This window comes from Sphaeramia orbicularis, chromosome 1 (genome assembly GCF_902148855.1).
Source record: "Sphaeramia orbicularis chromosome 1, fSphaOr1.1, whole genome shotgun sequence".
Lineage (NCBI taxonomy): Eukaryota > Metazoa > Chordata > Actinopteri > Kurtiformes > Apogonidae > Sphaeramia > Sphaeramia orbicularis.
This window is the reverse complement of record NC_043957.1, coordinates 49,639,029-49,660,967: the sequence shown is the minus strand read 5'-3', so window position 1 is coordinate 49,660,967 and position 21,939 is coordinate 49,639,029. Positions and strand designations below refer to the sequence as shown.

Below are 21,939 nucleotides of genomic sequence, written 5' to 3'. Positions count from 1 at the left end.
ATAAAAAATAAATAAATAAATAAATATCTGTGTATATATATATGTATATGTATATATATATATATATATATATATATATATATATATATATATATATATATATATACGCGCACACACACACACACACACACACACACATAAAGACCAACATTTTATGCCAAACATGCCAATTTGCTGAATTGTAGAGATATAAAAGTTTATTCACATTAATGATGAATGTCTGTGACCACTAGAGGGAATAAAGAGCCATTCTCTCATGGTGCAGAAAACTAACAACATGGGGCCTTCGACCAAAGAGACAAAAAAAGACAAGATGGGATGGGAACCACCAAGGATCTGTTCGTCAAAGAAAGCGGCAAAGCGATAAAAGTTTGAAGCACGGTTGTTGTTTTGACCAGTGGACACAGCTCTAAATGAAAAGAATGGGGTTTGATGCTGACTGTGTTTTCTACACAACTGAGTTTGATTATGGGGATGATGAAAGTATAAAGTTAAAGGGTTCATATTTTGCTAAACCCACTTTTAGTTGTCTTTGTACATTTATTTGTGTATTTGAGGCCCCTAATAGTTCATAAATTTTGAGTTTGAACCCTCCAGGTGCTGAAAAGCTATTTTTATATTCATTCCAGAAAAAATCGAGTGGATTTCTACAGCCAGCGCTCAAAACGCCCTTTGTCCTGTCATTACTCAGAAATAGGATTGAAGATGGACCTGTGGAGTTGAATTAATGAAGAATTCAGACCCAAGCATGGCATTTACAGTTTATGTAGACCACAGGGAAATGTTTTAAAATTAGTGCTGCATGACTCTGGAAATAACTGACATTGTGATTTTTTTTTTTTTTTAACCCTGCGTAATATATTGCGATGAGAAATAGCTGTGTGGTGCCGACGTAAATGGTCAGACAAATTAGTTGTGTTACCTCTCATTGCGGCAACAATTGGAAGGCACAATTGACACAGAACACGTGTTTCAATATCATCCTTCTAGTAACCAAAATAATTCCGGATAACTGATGTTGGTTTTCTTTTTGGCACCAAGTCTTTGTTTTCTGTGATTTTTCTCTTGTTGATTGCTCATTTTTCAATGTTGTTTCCAGTGACTCACTCCATGTGCAGGGGCGTGGTCTGCTTTGGGAAGCTGATTAAGAACAATTGAGACTGGCGGATCACTGTGCACAGTGTGTTGTCAGGTGCCCAGGTTGAACTTAGATGAGAACACGTTGTGTTCATTTGCCTCCTACATTGCAGGACCTGCAACGCGACTATTGCGCACACATACATTGCGATGACAATGCTCAAATGATATATTGTGCAGCACCATTTGAATTGCATAATTCCATTTTTAAAAAGCTAAATATCACTCCTTTTAATATGTGAAGTTATTATCTTTGCTACGTTACTGTTCATTGATCCATGGTTTAAACTAATCTGTGACAGTTCTGACCTTGTTTGGACAATTCCAAACAGATCTTTATACTGACAATACACACAGAAAACAGATGTGATTTGTGGATTTACTTTGGCTGTTTTCTGTCTAAAAACAGAGCTAAGCTAACAGAATGATAATGTAAACTATCAGCTAACGGTGTTAAGTTAATGACTGCTATAAGTTTTTGTTTCAAGATGAAAACCTAATGACACCATAAAACAGATGTGTGTAAACGATGATCTTTATACGATTCAGTGAGTCTGTAGATGTATAGTTGATTAATTAGTAGTTTTTTGTTCCGGTATACAATATCCCCCTGAAAGTTTGGAATATAAATACTACGTATAATCCCTTTTAAACAACTATTTCTGCCAGCTATCTGTGAACACCATGGTGCAATGACCATAAGATGATAACATTAATATTAGAAAACATCTTCATGTGCCGTTGTTGGAGCACTCACGCATACAGACTCATTATAAGCCTTTTGATTATGTACTCCGATGGCTGTTGAGGAGAGGACATTTTTGTGTCATTTGGATGTAATTCTGTGGTTTATAGATCATTAGTAGGTAGATAATTTTGAGATGAGATGTGTGTGTGAGAATGCGTGACGGTAAACGGTGATAGTTCAACATGTGAGCACACACCCACTGAAGCCAACCCACAGCTAAAGAGGAGGATTTAAAAAAAAAAAAAAAAAACTCTGACATTGTTTTGGGCTCCTTTGCATAATAGTTTTGTTGGAAAAATATTTTGCATCGCTACCGTTTTACTGCTTGCACTGGTGGCTTAAAACGAATATGGAGGACGGATTCCACACATTCTTCACCAAATGTGAATCACTGCATGGGAATCGCGTGAAGACAGAAATGGTACACAAGCTCAGAGGTGTGTGTGTGTTTGCTGCCACTCACATTCCCGTTTGAGCTGAAAGTGAAGCAGTATCATGTGAATGTGACAACAGAGAGTGGAGGTGTGTACCAGTTTCAGGGGACTGACTGGAAGAGGAGGTGTGTCCTTGAGTTGGCTGAGTAACAAGCTTAGGCATGTTCAACACCACAGCTTGAAGAACAGGACACCAGACATAGGTAATGCACGACTGACAATCAGCACACTGCATTTCAAATCTGTTAACAGCCGCTTACTGAAGAATCGGAATATAACCTGTGATGTCCTTCCACATCAAATAATTTAAACATTTGCTTACTTCTAATGACTGGAAATAGGATTTACACCATATAATCGACAGCAAACACAAGACTCTTAAACGGTAGAACTGTTGAAATTGTTGCGTTGAAGTTGAAAACATAAATATTGGTGTTTAAGTTTTGGTTCTTGATTCTGATTGGCGTTCAATTTGCTCAGTGTTTTGATTTACTGGGAGAGCACACCACGGATAAATGGTCAAAAAGATGGACAGGATATAGGAGGAAGAAAAAAGAAAGGAGCCTGTGAAGGGAATGAAAAAGAAAGGAAAGAGCTGGAAAAGTCAAGATATGAAGGTGTGACCAGGTTTCAGGCGAGAGTGTACCGTACAGAAATTTGCGATGCCCACTTCAAGGCAGACTACCCTCACATCTGGTGTTGCACAGTTAAAATACAGCAACAACCGCACAGCCTTAAATCAGCAAAGAGGAGTGAACACAACTGAACACCGCTTGAACAACTGTACAGTTAGTGGAAAGCTGCTTAGAGTCTGAACTGATTATTTACAGCCTGCCTCTTTGACACTGTGTCCTTGTGCATTGCTTAGCAACCACTATGATAGATGTCACTGAAGAACTACATAGTTTGGCAGAAGAAAGTTTGTTATCAGTACATTATTGCCTTTTTGGCTGTGTGTTTATTTTATTAAATCTTGCCATGTCAGCAGTGTGTAATACCTGTGTTATAAAAGCCTTTGTAAGTGACTTGAGGCCGTGACTTCCAGTAATTTTACAACAGCTAAGGGACCTTTTTATGAATGACACAAAGCTGTAAGTGAAAAGTTATGGCCTCGCAAGACTTTTTGATTTAACATTAACATGGCACGGGAGTCTTACATGTTGTAGCTCCAACTCGAGGATGACAATATGAATACATTAAGTACAACAAATTAAAGAACATGCCTTTATCCTGGTCTTGTTAAAGAAAACAAAGCAAAATCCTTATAACAAACAAATCTTGCCATACAGAGTGTGATTTGCATTACAGTTCTTCATTGTCACATGATATTCGTTATCCAGTACTCACTGGCAACCTGAATAGACCATATTCACACAGTGGTCATTTTCCTCAAATGTCAAATTTAGTTAAAACAAAATACCGCCATGTCATTGTTTTCATGTGAAATAAACAGGAAATCAGATGAATTGTCATCAAATTGTGACTGTAAATCACAACTGACAACAAGACCATTGGTAGAGACAGACAGATGGACATTAAACTACGTTTCATATTAAGACGGATATTTGTTACCCCATCAAGTACCTTTTGACAAATCATCTTGGCATTTAGCTACCTCCAAGCTACCATTATCATTTGATATGACAAACATGAGTTGGTTAATCTTCTTGATTTTGTCTTTTCATTAATATGGTATTTGGACCGCACATCTGCATGTTATGTGTTGCTCTGTATGAAAATTACATGGACGTATGTGCTGCAGGAAGTATGGCATGTACTTTCTCCTTGCATTGTCTTTTCAGCTGTTGATCATGGTGCAGTAAATATAATGGCATTTTGTCAGATGATCTGCTTTTACAACTTGAACACAGGACTGTGACATTATCTGTTTGTTAACAGTACTTGAGCTTCACACCCCGAGTCTGATGTACAAGGAAGTAGCTGCCACATGAATATACTTTTTGAGGATCCAGCTATCACCTGTTGTATACAACATCAACACAGACATTTGTATTAGAGTCCATTTCCTTATCTGTATGCCATCTTGAGCCATTTCCTAGAGGATGAGCTGTAGCAAGAGAGGGACTAATTAGATCATGTCTAAGCCAACCTTTCACTGGCCACTAAATGCAATTTGGAATAATTTTCATTGGGCTGATTGGATTAGACTGCTGCTGCTCGCTGCATAGATAAAGACTGGGTTAGATGCACAGACAGCATGGACTAACACAGTATTAACAGGGTACCTATTATCTAGATATTGTCTAATCAAATTTGAAACAACTGCAAAGCCTTAGAATCACAGAACACTCTCTGATGCTTCGTGTTGGGAAGATCAAGTGGTGACACGGGGACACATTTCATGTTCAGTAAGCTCTGTTTCAAGCTAAATAACTTATCTCCATTTTCAATACATGTATGAATAGGTCTCAGTAAATACTTTCGCATGAAGCGTTACAATTTACAGAAATAAAAATTTGGGGTAAACTTAATTAAAGCTGCGTATGACTTTCGTCACCAATTTTTCATCAAATCTGTAAAACCCTAGTAAGTATCACAAATCTGTAAGTCTTTCCGTGATTACGCACCTGAATCTCTTCCCTCACAGTGAGCAATTTTGAAGTTTACTCCACCATAAACAAACCATTTGTTTACAAACAGCTGGTAGATTACTTGGGCAAATTTGGAAATTTGTCGTGATGTGCATTGTGGGAAGTGAAGCTCCACGCAGCTGCTGTAACAAGAGGCATTGAAGCCATTTCCATGTTTGTTGCTGCTGCAGCCATAATGCGGCTGTGTGGAGCTCCACTTCCCACAATGCACGTCGCAACAAATTTCCAAAAGTGCCCGAGTGACCTACCAGCTCTGTTTGTGAACAAAGGATTGTTTATGGTGGAGTACACTTAGAAATTGTTCACCTTGAGGAAAGAGATTCAGCTGCGTAATACTTAAGCTTTGACTTGGGTTTTACAGATTTCATGAAAAATTGGTAACGAAAGTCAAACGCAGTTTTAAATTACTGCTGCGGGACACAGGGACTCAAAATGATTTTTTTTTTTTTTTACTTTATGCAATTGTACAAAACATGTTTTTCTGATAAGAAATTGGTACTAAATGAAATATAGGGCTTTAGCTATGATGTTAAACTACAAATGTGATCAATATTGGATAAAAATGTTTCAATAATAAGTTCTTATGAACACAGATATGTTGTGACACAGGGACAGCAGTTTGTACCTTTGTTCAGTAGTCATAATAAAAGACTTTGGTGGAACTAAAACACTACAGATATGCTAATAAACTTTTATTAAACATACATATTACAGCTAAAGTGACGTAGACAGCTAATAGCAAAGCATATTTTACAAATAATGTGATTGTACATAACCTTTCTGTATTATTGTATTGTTGAATAATTAGTTCCTACAGATTCACAGACTTAAAATGTCACTTGTACAAGCAAGAAAAAATATTATTATTAAAGTTAAGTGTATTTATATATTTTAGTCTTTTTTAGGTTTCATTTAATATTGATTATATCTTTATAACTTTTTTCCTACAAGTGATACTGAAATTTTGTAAACATTCCATAAAATAGAGTTCTTAACCTAAAAAAATTAGCCTATTTAGGAAGTGATAGGTGAAACATAAATTTTTGACACTGATGTTCACTTTCACTTGATCTGGCCCTGTTGTGAATGCGTGCAATAAAATAACATATTTACATGGTCCCCTTAAACAAAGATTTCAGAGATTCATGCATATGGAGGCTCACACACTCTATATGGGACTGACTGTGGAGAAGTCCTCCTTCTCAGTGTGCAGCAGTCCCTGTGCAGGAAGCAGTTGGATAGTCATGAGTCTGCTGCTCAGCCCACAACCTGCTGCTGTAGTGTGAAACCCTCTGCTTCACTGAGAGCTGCAAAGCTGTGCACTCTCTTGAAAATGATAGAATATGTCAGCAGAGCTGTAATCGTCTCTACAATATTAAAGACATACCTGTTTGCTTTAACTTGAGCTTGCATGTATGCATTAAAATGCATGCTGGGAATGCATGTGGGCAGTTCTGCTCGAGAAGTGGCTGATATTTTTGGTGCTACCCACCTATCTTGGGCTGGTGTGTTGTAGGTGTAGTGTAGTGTAGAAGTGGTGTGCATTCAGGGGTTAGGAGGTGGGCAGTTGTTGCCAGGGGAGGTGGTGTGTTATTTTCAGTCCATTGTGTCTACTTCCTGTGGGTCAGAGGTTATTGGAGCAGGGTGTTGCAGACTTGATGGAGCAAAGAGTAGGGGAGGGAAGTCAGTAGGGTAGGAAGGAAAGTGGCCAGACTCACTCGACAACAGTGGCTGGTCAGTGGTCAGCAGCTCGCTTACCTTGTTTCTCTCGCTGCATTTGTACCAGTGCTTAGCGTGGACTCTTCAGAACCAGGTACAGACCAAATAACTTTGCAGTTTCTTTTAATAGTTTGAAATTATGTCAGCAGTTCTCAAAAGTGGTTAGCTTTATAAGTTAGGAAAAATGTAGAACGAGACACAACTATATAACAAGATTGTTTTCACAATGAAGGTGGGACTGTCTGAGTGGTGTGATGGTAAACATGGAAGATGGATGACTTGTTTAATGTGAACACCACTTTAACGATTGTATTGTTTGGAACGTTTGTTTGTCAAGCGCATTGATCGAACGCTTAATCAGTGTTTATGGGTAGTTTGAACTATTAAAACCCTCTTTTTTTCATAGAAAAATCCCAGACTGTTTACTTCTGATGGGTCTTCTGTAGTACATTTTATAAAAATAGTCTCAAGCGCTGACCGTGCAAGGAAATGGTCATCATGTGCGCTGGCACTTCTAGTGAGTGCAGTGACAGCCCTTGTATAGGAGAACCTGACTTAGTTAGCAATATTGTATTAACATCTTGAAAGGGTGAGCAAAGTTCAATATCCTAACATAAGTGCTTTGTCTTCTGCTTGAGTCTTTGTTCTGCTATTAGGTGTGAACTTGTTGCACATGTTTTATTTTTATGGTAAAACTACTGCATGTATGTGTGTATCTCGTATGTCTCTCAGTCTTCTTGTTCAGCCCTCTGCTTATATGTTTCTAGCAACTGAAAGAGTAGCTCAGTGGCACATGTTTACTTCATAATGTTAATAAATTACCGGAGTTCACATTTTCAAAAAAAAAAGTCATTATGGAGGAAAATGGAGCTTGCTTCTTTTGGTTCAGTCCATGTGTTTGTGCATTCATTTGAGACCGACTGCTGAAGTGAAACACATGTACAAACTTGCATACCAAATCTTCATGTCTTCATTAGATTATAAAGGATGTTTAGAGACCCAAACTGACCACTCTGTCACATCTATCGTGGTAGGATTACAATAATTAACACAGATGGAACATTGCAGGAACGTGTGGTCAAATGTGAGCGAATCATCAACTTGAGTTAGTTTTCACTGTGCAGGTTCTTTCTGTGTCCACTTGAAGCCTAGATTATAATAGTACACAGTATTGTTTCAGCAGTGATTATGGGCACTTACTTATTTTGGGGTCTCAATCCAAATATCATTTTTTTGAGACAACTCAGCTTTTGCGTACGACATATGTGCAATAGAAGAGGTTCTAAAGTTAGCTCCCGACAGACCCCCAAACACAACTTTAGTGACAAAAGGAGGCAAAACAGGAAATCTTTTTGCCCAGAGTGTGTGTTGGGAACAGATGACCAGGAAGATAAAAAGCGCTAACAAAGTGGAAACTTCCACTAAAGGATGTTATTTTGCCTTGTGTGTGTTTTTTCTCTGCTTTTCTCTGTTTCACAAAGCCCCATGTTTCCTGGAAACACAGAAAGAGGTAGTCAGTTTAGTTTTGTCAAAAAAGCTAATTCCGCTAGCGCTCACACTTTTCTAGAATATATGTTAACTACTGATGCTTCTGTGCTCCCTCAGTCATACGTAAATGTGAGTCTGTTAATATTTAAGCCTGCCCACTCTAAGTTAATGCTTTACCCTGTGAGCAGAATATAGTGTAAGACTAACCTGTCTGAGAGCATTGCTGGTGACGTTCAGGACGTGTCAGTGCTATTTGAGGTGAACGATGTTAAATCTTTTTCTAGAAATTTGATTTAAACATCCCTGTTTTCTGAAAACTAGTGTTTGTGATTCACCCAAGTTCTCTGCTGCTACGTCATCACCACCTTCCTTGTTTTACTCCCTCCCTCTCTTTTGGTCTTTCCCTCCTCCCGCCTCTGGACAGTCTAATGAATGATATGGAATCATTACTTCACTGTGAGTTCCTGTCCCCGCCCTTTAAGACAGAGTTAGTGTAGCAAAGGCAGCTGTTACACAGTTGTCTATGTAAGCCAGAGGAGTAACAGTGGTATGATGACCCTGGACCATTTGGAAATGGGTACAAGAAGAGCATTTCATGGCATTTGTTGAGAAGAGTCAGAGAACATAATACCTGTTTTGGGAAACTTCGGTAAGCATCTCTTTTTCACACAGATGTTTGGCATGAGAGCAGCAAGAAAAAGCATTTTACAAGAATCCTCCAAATTGTGTGCCCTTGTGGAGAATACATAGTTTTTGATGTTAGGTAGTTTGACATATCATGACATATTCTTGTCAGCAGGTCACCTGTTAAAGGCCATAAACGAAGAACACCTGTCTGCCTTTCAGATGGGATTTCATGAGAATGTTGGTCTTTGTCTAAGCTGTTTGCAAAGATAGCAGAATGACGACCGGGGTCTGTGTTCTTTGGACAGTTACCGTAGATCGTTGGGGCTGGGGGGTCATATGGCGCCTGGCTGGGTGAGAATTTCACAGCTGCACATGAAAGCATAGCGACTGTGGGATGGTAAATTCAGGGAGGGACAGGGGGATTGTGGAGGTGAAGACAAGAAAGTGGGTTGTTTTGATCGTAGGTGCTCCTAATCGATCAATGTACTGTTGATGGGCTGTGCTTATAGGTTGCAGACATCTGGTGTAACTGCCTTTCACAAGCTCCTCGTGTGATAAGATTAGTTTTCACTCTGACTCTCGTGCATGTAGTCATTTCATATGATAACAGAAGTGGACACAAACTGGGCTATTTTTATTGCATACAAACAAACAGGCACACATGCACTCTGTCTTTACATTACACAGCAGATGTCAGTTCCCCAGTTTATTTCTGGCAAGGTAGGAATGCACAAATGTTCACTCCATAGCTTTTCCCAGCTGCATAAAACAACTGCTCAAGTTTTTGGTACAGAGCCAACTGGTTTGGCCTTGTAGCTTGTACAGAAGCTGGTGCTTATTTGGTACTTTTCTGCCTGATGATTGCTATCTTGTTGAGATGGAAAACAAGATGATCAATTTTAAGCTGACCTCTAGGCCTCTTACAGCTACTACAGAATTACATTATCACAGTTACTTGGGCTAACCCCAGTTATTTTACATAACCATGAAAATGGTCTCATTCAGTTGTATGAAAACACCAGGACATGTCATCACTATTTTCATGTAATTTCCCTCTGTTTTTGTTTGTTTTGTGCTCTTTCATCTCATTACCATCAACTTCATCAGTAATTCCTTTGTATTTATATGTAGTTCACTAATAAGTTTTGCCAGTTTGAGTTATTTATTTATTATTTATGAGTTATTTATGCCAAATCTGCTCTGTGCATAAAATGCAAACTAATGTGTTCAATGGTAAAGGTGTATTTTCTTCATTAGGCCTATTGTATATTTATGAAATAATGGAGGCTCATATTCTATATAGAATGAATAGAAAAAGGCAATTAAATGTTCATGAATCATCTACTTTCATTTCATTACCGTGACAGACATACATAAATGACTATATTATGATGGGATTGTCTTTTTGGTAGACAGTTCTGCTTCTGAAAGTAAATAATGTTGTGAAAATACATTTTTCAGGACTGATGATTATACATCATTATCTTAAGAAGGTGCAGAACAATGAAAAGGCCCCTCTAGTGTTCATTTAAATCTGTCATGTGATAACTCATCCAAAACAAAAACCATATACCACTTATTAGAGGGAGTTTTTTGTTGTAATGCACCATTAAAAATGTATGTCTTAAGAGGAATTCTGGATCTTGATCTTTGGTCCTTCTAGAAGAATTGAGACTTTAAATTCTCACTGTTGTGTTTCTGACCTGTGTGGGAAGATGGGGCACGTGCACACAAAGCAAGGATGTGATGTTTCAGTTTAACAAAGATTCCTTCTTGTTTTCTCTTGGAGACTAGAGAAATGAAGAGGTTGACCCTTAACATGGGAGCAGCACTATGTAGAGGACACTGATGATAGCTGATAAGTTTGGAACCAGTTGGGGGTTGGAGTTTTTGTTGTGTGGAGGTTTCTGTGATGGACACATCAGGGGTCAATAGGCCACACAATCACACATCAACTAGTGTTGTTGCTGATGCTACAGTGTGTTTGCTTGGGTGGTCCCATTTGTAGCCCCCTCCCCATGTTCAATTTCTCTTTAATTTCTTCTGCTGTGGAATGGGAAATAGTCTAATAGTTTTTTTGGTGATTTGTGTGACAGGCTGTTTTTATTGGCCTGCTATACATAACGACATTGAGAGTTTTTTTCCCTTGTCCTAAAAGAAAATGAGTATCTTTTTAATCTTTATTTCAACTCTGAACATGTGTGCTGGCCTTTCTATCTTGTTGTGACCGAGGGCCTGAAAACTAGAGTTTGGTTGATTCTGGTTTGGTCAGTCTGGTCCAGTGTGGACGCCAAAACGACGTTAGTCATTATGGCAACCAGTTGTCATCGGCAACCTGATGGCATTGGCATAGCATTACTCAACCCAACTTGTTTTGCTTCATTAATAAGCAACATAATGGTGTGATGAATACAATATTGCTATATTCTTATATTACTGTGGTTCATCAGACAGTACTGGCTACATTTATTCATAAGTGAGCCGAACGGAGAAGCACAAAGGAGAATCACATTTCAGCAGAGGGAAAGGAATGATGCTCACAGTGAATGTTTGTTTACTTGAAAGTTCATGTACTTGTTGGGATGACATGGGACACTGAAATTGCGCTAAAATAGCAACATTACATATTTGAAGCTAACAAAAGAAGCAAGCTAAAAAACACAGGCAACACGGCAAGAAAAAAGGGATTGTGACAGCATGATAGGATGTAGCCAATCCTATCATGACAGTGCTGAAGATAGTGTGGGTCCTCTCCTGCTTCTTTTTGTCATTACGTAGTGTTTATTGGTTGGTGGTAAACAAGCTTAGAGGTGCATTACTGCTGCCAGGTGGACTAGAGTTGCTATCCTCTCAGTCATGGGCTTTGGTAGCTTTTTGGAAGTTCCTTTTCTCTGCTGTTTTGAAGTGTAACACTCAGTGGTAAAACCTATACATATGTAGTCAGTCTGGTGTTTGGCGTCATATTAAATAAGTTTGAAAATTTTTATATCAGCCTAAATCTTAGTGGCGTAAAAATGTGATTGAACATTGTTTCACTGTGGACGAGTTATTAAAATAATTTAAATGATGATTAATGGACTCGATGATGACCCTTGATGTTTGCCTTAATGCTAATGAATTGTTAGTGATTTGTATCCAAAATCTGTTTGATCTCTGTTGTTGTAACACATTAATTGAAGGTCTGCAGCTATTGTTAGGACTTGTTAAGATGGTTAAAGAGTAGATAGAATTACCTGTGGAGAGTGGAAACTTTATTGTTCCAAAATATCAGGATTACAAAAACATACAATTTTGCAAAATTCACTTAAAAAGTCAATACATTACAAATAGTAATTAAAGCAAACCATATATTGCATGAAAATCTTGCAAAATTTACAAACATTTTATATTTTTATGCAGTTGGCTGGTTGTTTGTGTCTTCTAAGTGTCTCCAGTCTTCGACCAGGTATCTTTAATGCAGTATTAGCAGTGGATTTTCCACTGGGGAGCTTTTGTGAAGCAGTCAAGTAGAGGAAGCTGTCCATGCTACGACATCTCTGACCTCTTTTTATTGAGAGTGCAGATGGGAAACAAAATCATAAAACCTCCACAGGAAGCAGAGGAAAGGCTGAGATCCAGAGGAGAGGATGGGCATAAGAAAGAGAAGCTCAGTTGTCTGTAATTACGTGCTCTGAACAGACCTTGATTAGAGATGCAAATGTAGGACTGAACATTTCACTGTTGGAACAGAGTCAGACCAAGTAACGTAAGTGGTAAGACGAGACAAAATGATTTTTAAAGCCCATATGAAAGGCTGTCTTAGTGTTATATGTTTCCTTTTGAAACAGGATGCTCATCCAATCATTTTCAGTTGATTGGATTTAATATAAGTACACATAGATGGCTGAAAGGTCTAAATAATAATATGAATACTTACGTCTAACTTTAACTCATAAATGTAAAATATTTCAAATGTATTACTTGGATTAAACTGGACATATTGAATTTATATGTAATCCCTTACATTACACAACATTCACTATATAACACTGGCCACTGCATTCATGTCCCTACAGTGAATCCAGGTAGTTATTAGAAGGAGCTAAATACAGTATAGAATAACTGAAAATAAAATGCTTTGTGAATTACTCTACAGTTGAACATGAGTGCTGTCCCTCTCCATTTTGGCAAACTTAATGTCCCACCCCCTCTTATTTAGAAGTGGCGGTTAAGAAGGTCTGGGGCAACCTGATTGCATAGAACAGGAAGTCGGAGGAGGGAGAGGTCACAAACTGCAGACCCTCACACACTCTGCAGCACATGATAAAGCCAGAAGACGCAAACAACAACATAAACAGACTTTTTGGGCTCAGTTGTAATAACTGAAATACTACAAGGAACAAGGCATCCCATTTGGATATGTAGCTTCTAAGGTAGGTTCTCTTTTTTGCAGTCAGACTTAAACATTTATTAACATTAGGGGTATTAATAAACAGTACATTTTTTAATACTAAGATTGGTCTTTCAGGTTCATCTCCTGTTTGCATTATTTTGTTCTTGTAGTTTGTCCATATAAAACCTTTCAAGTTACATAAATGAAACGGTCAAATACATTTTATCAAATCATTTTCCTTTTGATATATGGGAAAAAGCCACTCTTGAACATAGAATCAGTGTTCAGTAGTTGAATAAACAATGGTATTAATTATTATTATGGGCTGTAATACAGATTTCAAAGCTGTGTGAAGGTTTAAAATCCATGTTTAATGTCATTATTTGGTCATTAAGTTGGTAGGTGGTGGTTATGTCTGGTGGTGCACGCATTGGATGGAACTAAAAAGACTCAGCTGTACATGACCATGATCTGATTTCAACAGAATAAATCAGAAGGATTTACCTTCAGGTCAAAGACTAATGGTGCATCTGGTTGTCCAGCTGGACCTCAGGCATGCACATCTTTCATGGAAGTCCCCTCTCCTTCCAGTAGGTGGAGAGCTGATGACGTTGCTTCATTTAGCCAAAGGCCATGCACTCTTACTTGTACGTTAACTGCCCTCTCTGGTGCTCAAAGATGTAAAAATAGCTGTTTAGCAAGAATCCTAGTCATCTCTTGCTAACAAAGACTGATTTATACAAGTTGCGGCTCAGAGCATAGAGGAGCTTTTGTCCCTCCCCTCCTTCTCCTTCTGCAGACCTCGTCACCAAGGCCATGAGCGCCAAAACCTCTGACGCTCTCGACACTCCTCTCTTAGAACAGCCTTTGTTCTGCACAGTCCCGGGGTCCTGATAGTGAGGCTTGGAGAACCACTGTGGTTGACGAGATTGCGTATTTGTTTACTGCATTTGGGTCAGATTGCCGTGTCATGGATATTTTGTGTTATTTTGTTGCATTTCTGCGTCAGCATATGTCATTACCTAATTCTTGGCTGTTTGCATTCATTGAAAATGTCACTCACACACATGACTTAATCATGAATATGAATGTCTTGATTCCCCTCAAACCCTTTTCTGTTATCCACTTTAGAAGTTAGGTTTGCAAGAAAAGAAATGGTCCACAAACAGTGTATAAAGTTATAAAAAGTAGAGATGATACTAGTTTTGTGGTCGAACTAGACATTTTTTAGGTTCTTTATGCATATTGTCACTTGAAGATCTAATTGTTGAGGAACAGAGGCATATAGGAAGGTTGTCAGTTTCATTCATTTTAATGTCTTGGACAAAAGATTTAACAAATGAATGATTTCACACTGCATAAAATAAATAAGATGGTTTTTCATGTGTAGGTCATTTCACTCTAGACATTTCTTATTCACTCAGCTGAGGCTGCACTGAAGTGTAACATACTGTTGTATGTTTAATTTCCTGCCTTTGTGAGATACCAGGTGTAAGTGCAGTATTGATGAAAGACAGTCCTGTTTTTTTGTTTTTTCCTTCATGTAATATCAACCGGTCAGCTTTCTGTGCTGTCATAAAATGTTGTTTGCTTGTGCTTTCTGGCAGATGAAATGATAGCACATAATAATTTGTTCTGTTATCGCCACAATCTTGACCTTTTCTCCCTGTAGTTCACCTTGTGCTTCTCCTGCGCCTTGTCTCTGCTTTCACTCTATTCCATTGCGCTGTGTTTTCTTGAGGGACAAACAGAGAAGCTGTCCCTGTCAGGATGAGTCAGTGCAGCTGGGGTGCAGGTCATTTACCCACAGCCCACTCAGACGAGACAGATGGCTTGGCCACTCGCAGGCGGCTAAGTGCTATCTACAGTATGTATGCAGTCTGAGCTAAGCTAATGCTTACACTTTAAGCTCGGATTTTATCAAAACACTGGTTTATACAAAGGGCTGTGAATATTGGACAGGGACTCTCACAGTGACTGATTCTTATCTTTAATAATTTAATCACCCAACAAGGTCTTGAGACCCACAAGGTTTTGTTTGTTTGTTTGTTTTATTACGTGGTTTGTTGGGCTTACAGGGTGTTTTAATACACACTTCTAATATTGCAAACAGCGATGAACTGGCACTGATATTGCTGTAATAACTGTATTCTCTAAATTCTTTTCCTAAAGAAAGTAGGTAGGGAATAATAGACCATGTCCCTTTCTCAGTCAGTCACAAAATAGACAAAATATGCATAGTTGAACCTCAGGGAAATCGAAATTCCTACGCTTTTCCCAGTCTACACCTGTTGTTCTTTTCATTTTTGTAGATGCTTTAGTTTTTTTGTTGAACTCTGTGACTCTGGTCTTAAAACTGAAGCAGTATAGTGGTATACTGGGTAGTTTTTAAAAGACAAAAATCAATGACAAAGGACAAATGTATTAATTGACTTGTTAAAGTTGTCAGTATAGGCACTTCTTTTTTCTGAAACTCATCTAATTCTTATTTAATGTGGGAAGAATTTGTTTTCTGTCATAGAGATGCAAAACTAATGTTTATGGTACTGTTTCTGCTTGAGTGCTGACTATGTTGCATAAAGCGAATTGTGTTGCACGTTGGTCATTTTTTAAATGGTACCTGTAGTGAATTTTCATTGTTAGCTATTTCAAAAGATCACATATTTCTAGCGGTTCCATCCAGTAACTTACATCATAGTCTCTTGTCAAATGATGCACGAGTGCTAAGTCACTGCTCTGTCAGTCAGTCATGGTCAGCAACATGTTGCCTCCTTCACGGGCTGTTCCAGCACAGGTAGTGATCCAGTAATGTTGATTTTGTCTGATTTCCCTGGGCTGTGATGGACTGGTCACTGACCCCTTGCAGCAGACACCAGTCTAAGATGACACATTATCAGCCTGTGCTGGGTTGCGTCTCTAGTACAATGACGAATGCAAAGCTTATGGCCGCACAGACAACAAGCGAGAAAACATGCTTTCCATTCAGTCTCCCCACTGACTGCTGCTTGTTTACTTGCAATCCATCACCTGGAATCAATGATCGCATGTCACTTCTGGCCGGCAATGGCAGCTCCCCATAGCTTCTGCCCTCACATTTAATTCACACAATAAAAAGGTCCAGTGTGGTGCATTTATGCTGATTTTTATTATTATTTTTTTTAAAATTTGCAACTCTTTTGCTTATAAGTAATATACAAAGCACAATTAATATTGTAAGCATGACCAATACAGGTACACTTTTAATTATATATATTTTTTTGGCTGGAGGGCAGGCGATATCAGTGATGTCAGTGATGATGAGTGTTTGACTTGAAAAGTCATTAAATGCTTATTGCTTTTGTTAAAGTATAATTTATATTGCAGTGAGAAATTGAGGTTATAGTATTGTGTCTGATATAAAAAATCTGGTCTTGCTTTACACACCCACAAATGAAAACTATAAACACAGGGATAAAGCCATGATGATGTGGTTGTTCAGTACACTTTGAAGGACCACAACTCTGCTAGACTCTTCTTGCAGAGCAAAGCATGTATTCTTTGTGCATTTGAATACTATATTCTATACATGTGCTATAAAGTCACTGCTTATGTATGTGCCTGCAAACCTTTTATGCAATGAACTGAACCCGCATGACAAAATGTACATGTGTTCATTGTCTTGTATTCACTGTGTAAAGGGATTGTAATGTATAAATGAGTTCTTTACCTAAATTTCCCAGTTGCATACATTCATGAAAACAATCTGTAGACTTATTTTTGTGTAGAGTGTGTGGGTATTATTCTCTTGGAAAATGGAAGGGGTTTCTTTCATGCTTGCCCTAAAATTAAAGTTTAAGGTCAACAAACACAACAACACGACACAAACTCTACATTAAAATGTGCGCAGATCCAATGATGCTGTGTGCAGTTCACATAAACGCCATCAGTGATGTTAATATCTGTGATTTTCTGTACGTTTAAGATAAAGCACTGGAACTCTATTTAGTGTCTTTGAAATTACTTTGTAATCAATCAATTTTACTCCACTGCACTAAATGTTCAGAGCTTGTGCATGTTATGCTTGCATTATCACTAATGTAATATGAGACAGTTGAGCAATCAAAAATGACTGACCCTTTTTTTTTAAACCTATTGTCCAGCGTAACTTGTCAGAGACACAGCACACATGTTCATGTCTTTTAAAAAACAGGCTAATGTCCCAACTGCTAGTGCTGCATATACAGAAACCTACAGACCTGCTGCAGTATGATTTGCCTTTAGATATATGGTGGGTGACTTTAAGTATGCAGTTAACAGGCTTTGATGACACTACAGTCGCATTAGCAATTAGTGCACTTAAAGGCCTTTTAGGCTGCATTAAGCTATCTGCAGTATGAAGACTGTTAGCCCTTTAAATGCAATACAACTAACATTGGGGGCGCTTGAGTGGTGTTGGCACTACTATTTACGAGCAACTATTTTCACATAGGGCTGCACGATTGTTAAAAGATCACAATGTAGATTGACATATGTACGCAATTTCATTTCTAAACACGGATAATTATTAAGCATTATATTTAATGGACTCAATTACAAACAAATGCCCACAAACGCAGATCCACCGCCCCCTCCTCCCTCAACCAGTGGTAAAGTGTCTTTACAACACGTGAGCCTGCTGCTGTCGGCTGCAGTTGAGTGAGGAAAGAGTGAATTACAGCGGAGGAACGTCTGTGGTAAAGAGAGTGAAATGGATGAAAACCCCATTGTAACTGGTGAGTCATCCACCTGAACTCGTGCCCAATAAAGGTTCGCATTTGGCAGTGTTAATCTCATGTTGGTCTTCTTTTCTGTTGTCCAGATCCAAGTGTCTTTTCACTTTGACTTCTCTGACTTCTGCGCTGTTCTTCTCCTTTTCTTTTCTTTGCTGGTGAGGATAACTCGTCCTTTAACAAAGAATCAAAAATCTTGCCCTCTCCAAAAATTTTACATTAAAAAAACATTCCATTGTGCCGGCTGGGAAGTTTCTTGGCGCTGCAAACTTTCACAGATCAGCTGACGTCACTTGGCAACCGGGACCATAAGTGACCGGGCTACTTGCGGAGTGATATGAAAGACGTGAATCAGATTTAAAAGAACCCATTTTCCTTGACAGCAGTGCAATAAACATTTTGTGAAAAAAATTATGCCAGAGAATCGTGATCTAAATTCTAAGCAAAAAAATTGTGATTCACATTTTTGCCAGAATGATGCAGCCCTATTTTCACACATGGATTTTTAATTTTTAGCAGCTGCAGTGCATCACCTTTGTCTTCCACTGATATTCTCTAGATCCACAGCAGACTGTCCCTCTTGTTTCGGTCTTCCCCCTTTACCCACCTTCCCCACTTTTCTTCCCTATTGTCACCTTTGCTCCAGTACAGATGGGTCAGGAGGGGGGTCTGACGGCAGCATGACTGCACTCAGTTGGCATCTCCTCCCAATACTCCCACCCTCTTGCCTCTGTCATCATCTTAGTCAGACCCTCAATGTCCTCTCTGTGTGCCCCCCATAGACCAATAGAGAGTGTCTTCCTGTGTCTAGCCCTATCTGAAGACACCAGGATACTGGGTGGAAAAATAAGCGGCTGGCGGGGACTACTGCCATGCCTGGGGCACCCTCCCCGTCCCAGTCCAGTATCGTCCCATGCCGTCCCATTCCCAGCAAACAGGACAAACACTAGGCTTCTGCACACTGAAGCTGGCTCTGTGGCTGTTGTGTGGAGTGACTAGTGCAGAATTTGGTGGTGAATTAAGAAACATTGGAATGGAGGTATATTTATTTGCTTCTCTGCTAATATGGCGGACTATCTTAGGCCTCTTTGGATTTACCTACAATGGAATATGAAAAACTAAAAGCAGCATTAACAACCTCATCTTAGCTTTTCCTGTAAGGAGCCTTACCAGGAGGAAAAAGGTAATTACTTCATATTGTTAATGATGTTTTTAGGATAGTAAGCAAATGTATAAATACAGTTCATTGCTGTGCTGATATTCCAAGTCACTATTTTTAATTGATTGAAGATTCATTGTAGAAAGTGGTTAGTTTTGTGTTGGGTTTAACCCTTGCCTTTCTCTTGCAAAGATTGTATCCATAAGGTTATGGGCCTTTTACTCTTCACTTCTTAAGGTTGGATTTTAATAAAAACATTGTATATCCCAATATATTAAATCTTAAGCCCTGTATTGTGATACATTTCCTGTTGTCAGGCTCTTGCTCTAAATGTTTGTGGGTTTGGGACAATGTGAAACATTTTAGATTGATGTGAACTTAAGTAACCTTGGTACGGTTGGCTTTATTTGGAAAGTCCAGACATCTTGATCTTTAAATAAGACATCAACAGAAACTGGTTTTGGGTCAGGTTAATGCTTCCATCAAAACATATTAAAATCATAGCTGAAATAACAAGAAATAAGATGCAAGATGAGCAGTTCATTATTTTAACCGGTGTACCTTTAACCCACTCTTGGTTTTCCACTTCCTGGGTTATTGCAGGGCATGTAAATGTGTTGTCTTGCCATAACCTTGTTTCTCCCACTGACCCATTTTCCTTATCTGCAAACAAACACTGTGTACATGTCAATAAAACTGCACTACTTGCATGGGTGTAGGTGTGATACGGGCTGGCCATCAGGGACGTACAGAATGGTGTTGCCCTGTTTCTTGCTTTAAGTAGTGTTTTCATGTGTACGTTACATAAGTTTATTTTTATTCACAAGTCTGGTGCTAAATGTAGGGTAAGTATCGGTCCATGGTGGAATGCAGTGCAAGTGTGTGTAATTGTGCAAAAGGAAAAATGTATGAAAACCCAAAGGTGAGGGAGAGATGTTGAAGCTACCACAATGAGCTGTCTGTAACAATGTTCCAGTGTACCTGTACTGGTCATGCTTCTGACATTAATTATGTTTTATGTATTACTTATAAGCAAGAGAGGCGTGAATTCAATAAAAAAAATAATAAAATGCCCTAAATGCACCACACTGGACCTTTTTATTATGTGAATTACAGGTGGGGGCAGAACTTATGGGGAACAGTTATTGCCAGCTGAAAGTGATGTACCAGCATTGATGCCAGGTGATGGAGTGCGAGTAAACACGTCGCAGTCAGTGAGTGAGACTGAGTGGAAAGCACATGTTCAAGAAGCAAACTATGATGAGCAATTTTGAGGAAATGGGTGTAAATGGTTACATATTCAATCACATAATAGGCGCTTTCAGACAGAGAAGATCTAAGAACACAGTTCTAAGAACTGTCTACCTCAAATTTCATTCTAGGAACTACTCTCCCCCAGGGGAACTGTTTTGTTTTGCATCTGCACAGGCAGTTAGGGACCACGGTAGGGACCAGTGTGATGCACAGTGATGGCTGGGACCGGCTGAACCAACAAAATGTATTACAGTTTTGAAAAATATACAAAATGTAAAAATGACACATAAATCCTAATACAATGTACTGAAATCAAATTGAGTGACATTGTGGTAATTTAAGGGAAATACGTTAGGGAGCCGATGGTGGAAATACAGCAGAGACAGGGAGGAAAGTTCACAAGTGCCAGCTCTTCCAATTACAGATAAACTTACGTTCTTAGGAAGGATGTTCTCTGGGACCGTTCTTACCAAGACCGTCTTCTCTGAGTTCATAAGACCGTTCTCTGTTCTTGATATTGAGAAATGGTAACAGTTACTTTTAAAAATTGCAGCGCTGCAAGAAGTGGATATCTGGTATTGGGGGTGGCCTGAGTTCTACCAAACACCTATGTCATATGAGTTCTTATGGAACCATCAAAAGGCCCTACCTCAGAGTAGGAGCTAAAATGGTTGTAGGAACTGTGGTCTGTGGTTCCAAGTTCCTATGCTCTCTGCACGAAAAAAGGACCTCGGCCCTGAAAAGGTCATAGGAACTGCAAAAACTCCCTACAGTGCAAAAGGGCCTAATGTGTCTTAGACTGGTGTCTGCTGCACAGGGTCAGTGACCAGTCTCTTGCAGCCCAGGTAATCCGACGTTAATGTCGTAATCATCGTTACTGCGTCACTCCTGGTGCTGGAACAGCCCGTGAAGGAGGCAACATGTTGGTGACCATGCCTGACTGACGCAGCATTGACTTAGTGCTTACACATACTTGACAAGTGGCTATGACAGAACAGTTAGTATTATTTGTGATCTTTTGAAATTGCTAGCAATGAAAATTCACTATAGGTACCCTTTAATGAAAGCAGCAGTGCATTTACAGTGGGTGCACACTTGGGAGGGCTGCTTTTTGGTTTGAAATTTATTTTATCATATTTAACTTCATGAATTCCATTTGAGTTTAAAGTAGAACTTCTTTTGAGTTAATATTGTTGGAATATTTGTGAAGAAGCCTTTGAAGCATCCTTTCATTGTGCTATGGTTGCTTTTGTGATGTGTTTTATACATTTACCATATTTGTGTTGTTGCAACACTACCTGTTTTAACTGTAAGTGACCTCTTGATTTCCCATTAATTTTAAAGTAAACTCTGTCCAGCACTAAGGAGTGGTCTCGCCTACCCCTGTTTTGAAGATAATAATTCAGTTGTTGACACTCTCACCCTAGGCGGGCCTGTCCCTGTTGTAACCTAAGCTTTTGGTCCGTCTGTTCCCCACAGGGTAACTTGACCCCAAATTGCTTTGTCATGTGCCAGAGAGAGAGGTTTCCTCTCCACACCTACCGTCTTTGTCCGGCCGATTCAACACAGACATATCAGTGTTGTCTTTGTACATCCACTTGAGTGAGCATCGGTGAATTCGGTGTTTAAGTAGGTCTGCAT

At 39.0% G+C, this 21,939-nt stretch overlaps 1 protein-coding gene across 9 annotated transcripts in view; it reads left to right on the top strand.

The window, feature by feature from the left end:
• Positions 1 to 21,939, top strand: part of gab1 (GRB2-associated binding protein 1) — a 70,693-nt gene that overhangs the window by 18,475 nt on the left and 30,279 nt on the right. Inside the window, exon 1 of one of the 9 annotated variants that reach the window (XM_030140691.1) lies at positions 6,611 to 6,744. The exons of 7 other annotated variants lie outside the window; for them this stretch is intronic. The gene's annotated coding sequence lies outside the window, so the exon portion shown is untranslated. Of the gene's footprint in view, positions 1 to 6,610; positions 6,745 to 13,032; positions 13,178 to 21,939 lie in introns of those variants that run through there. One more of the 9 variants, XM_030140680.1, reaches the window with a different exon arrangement.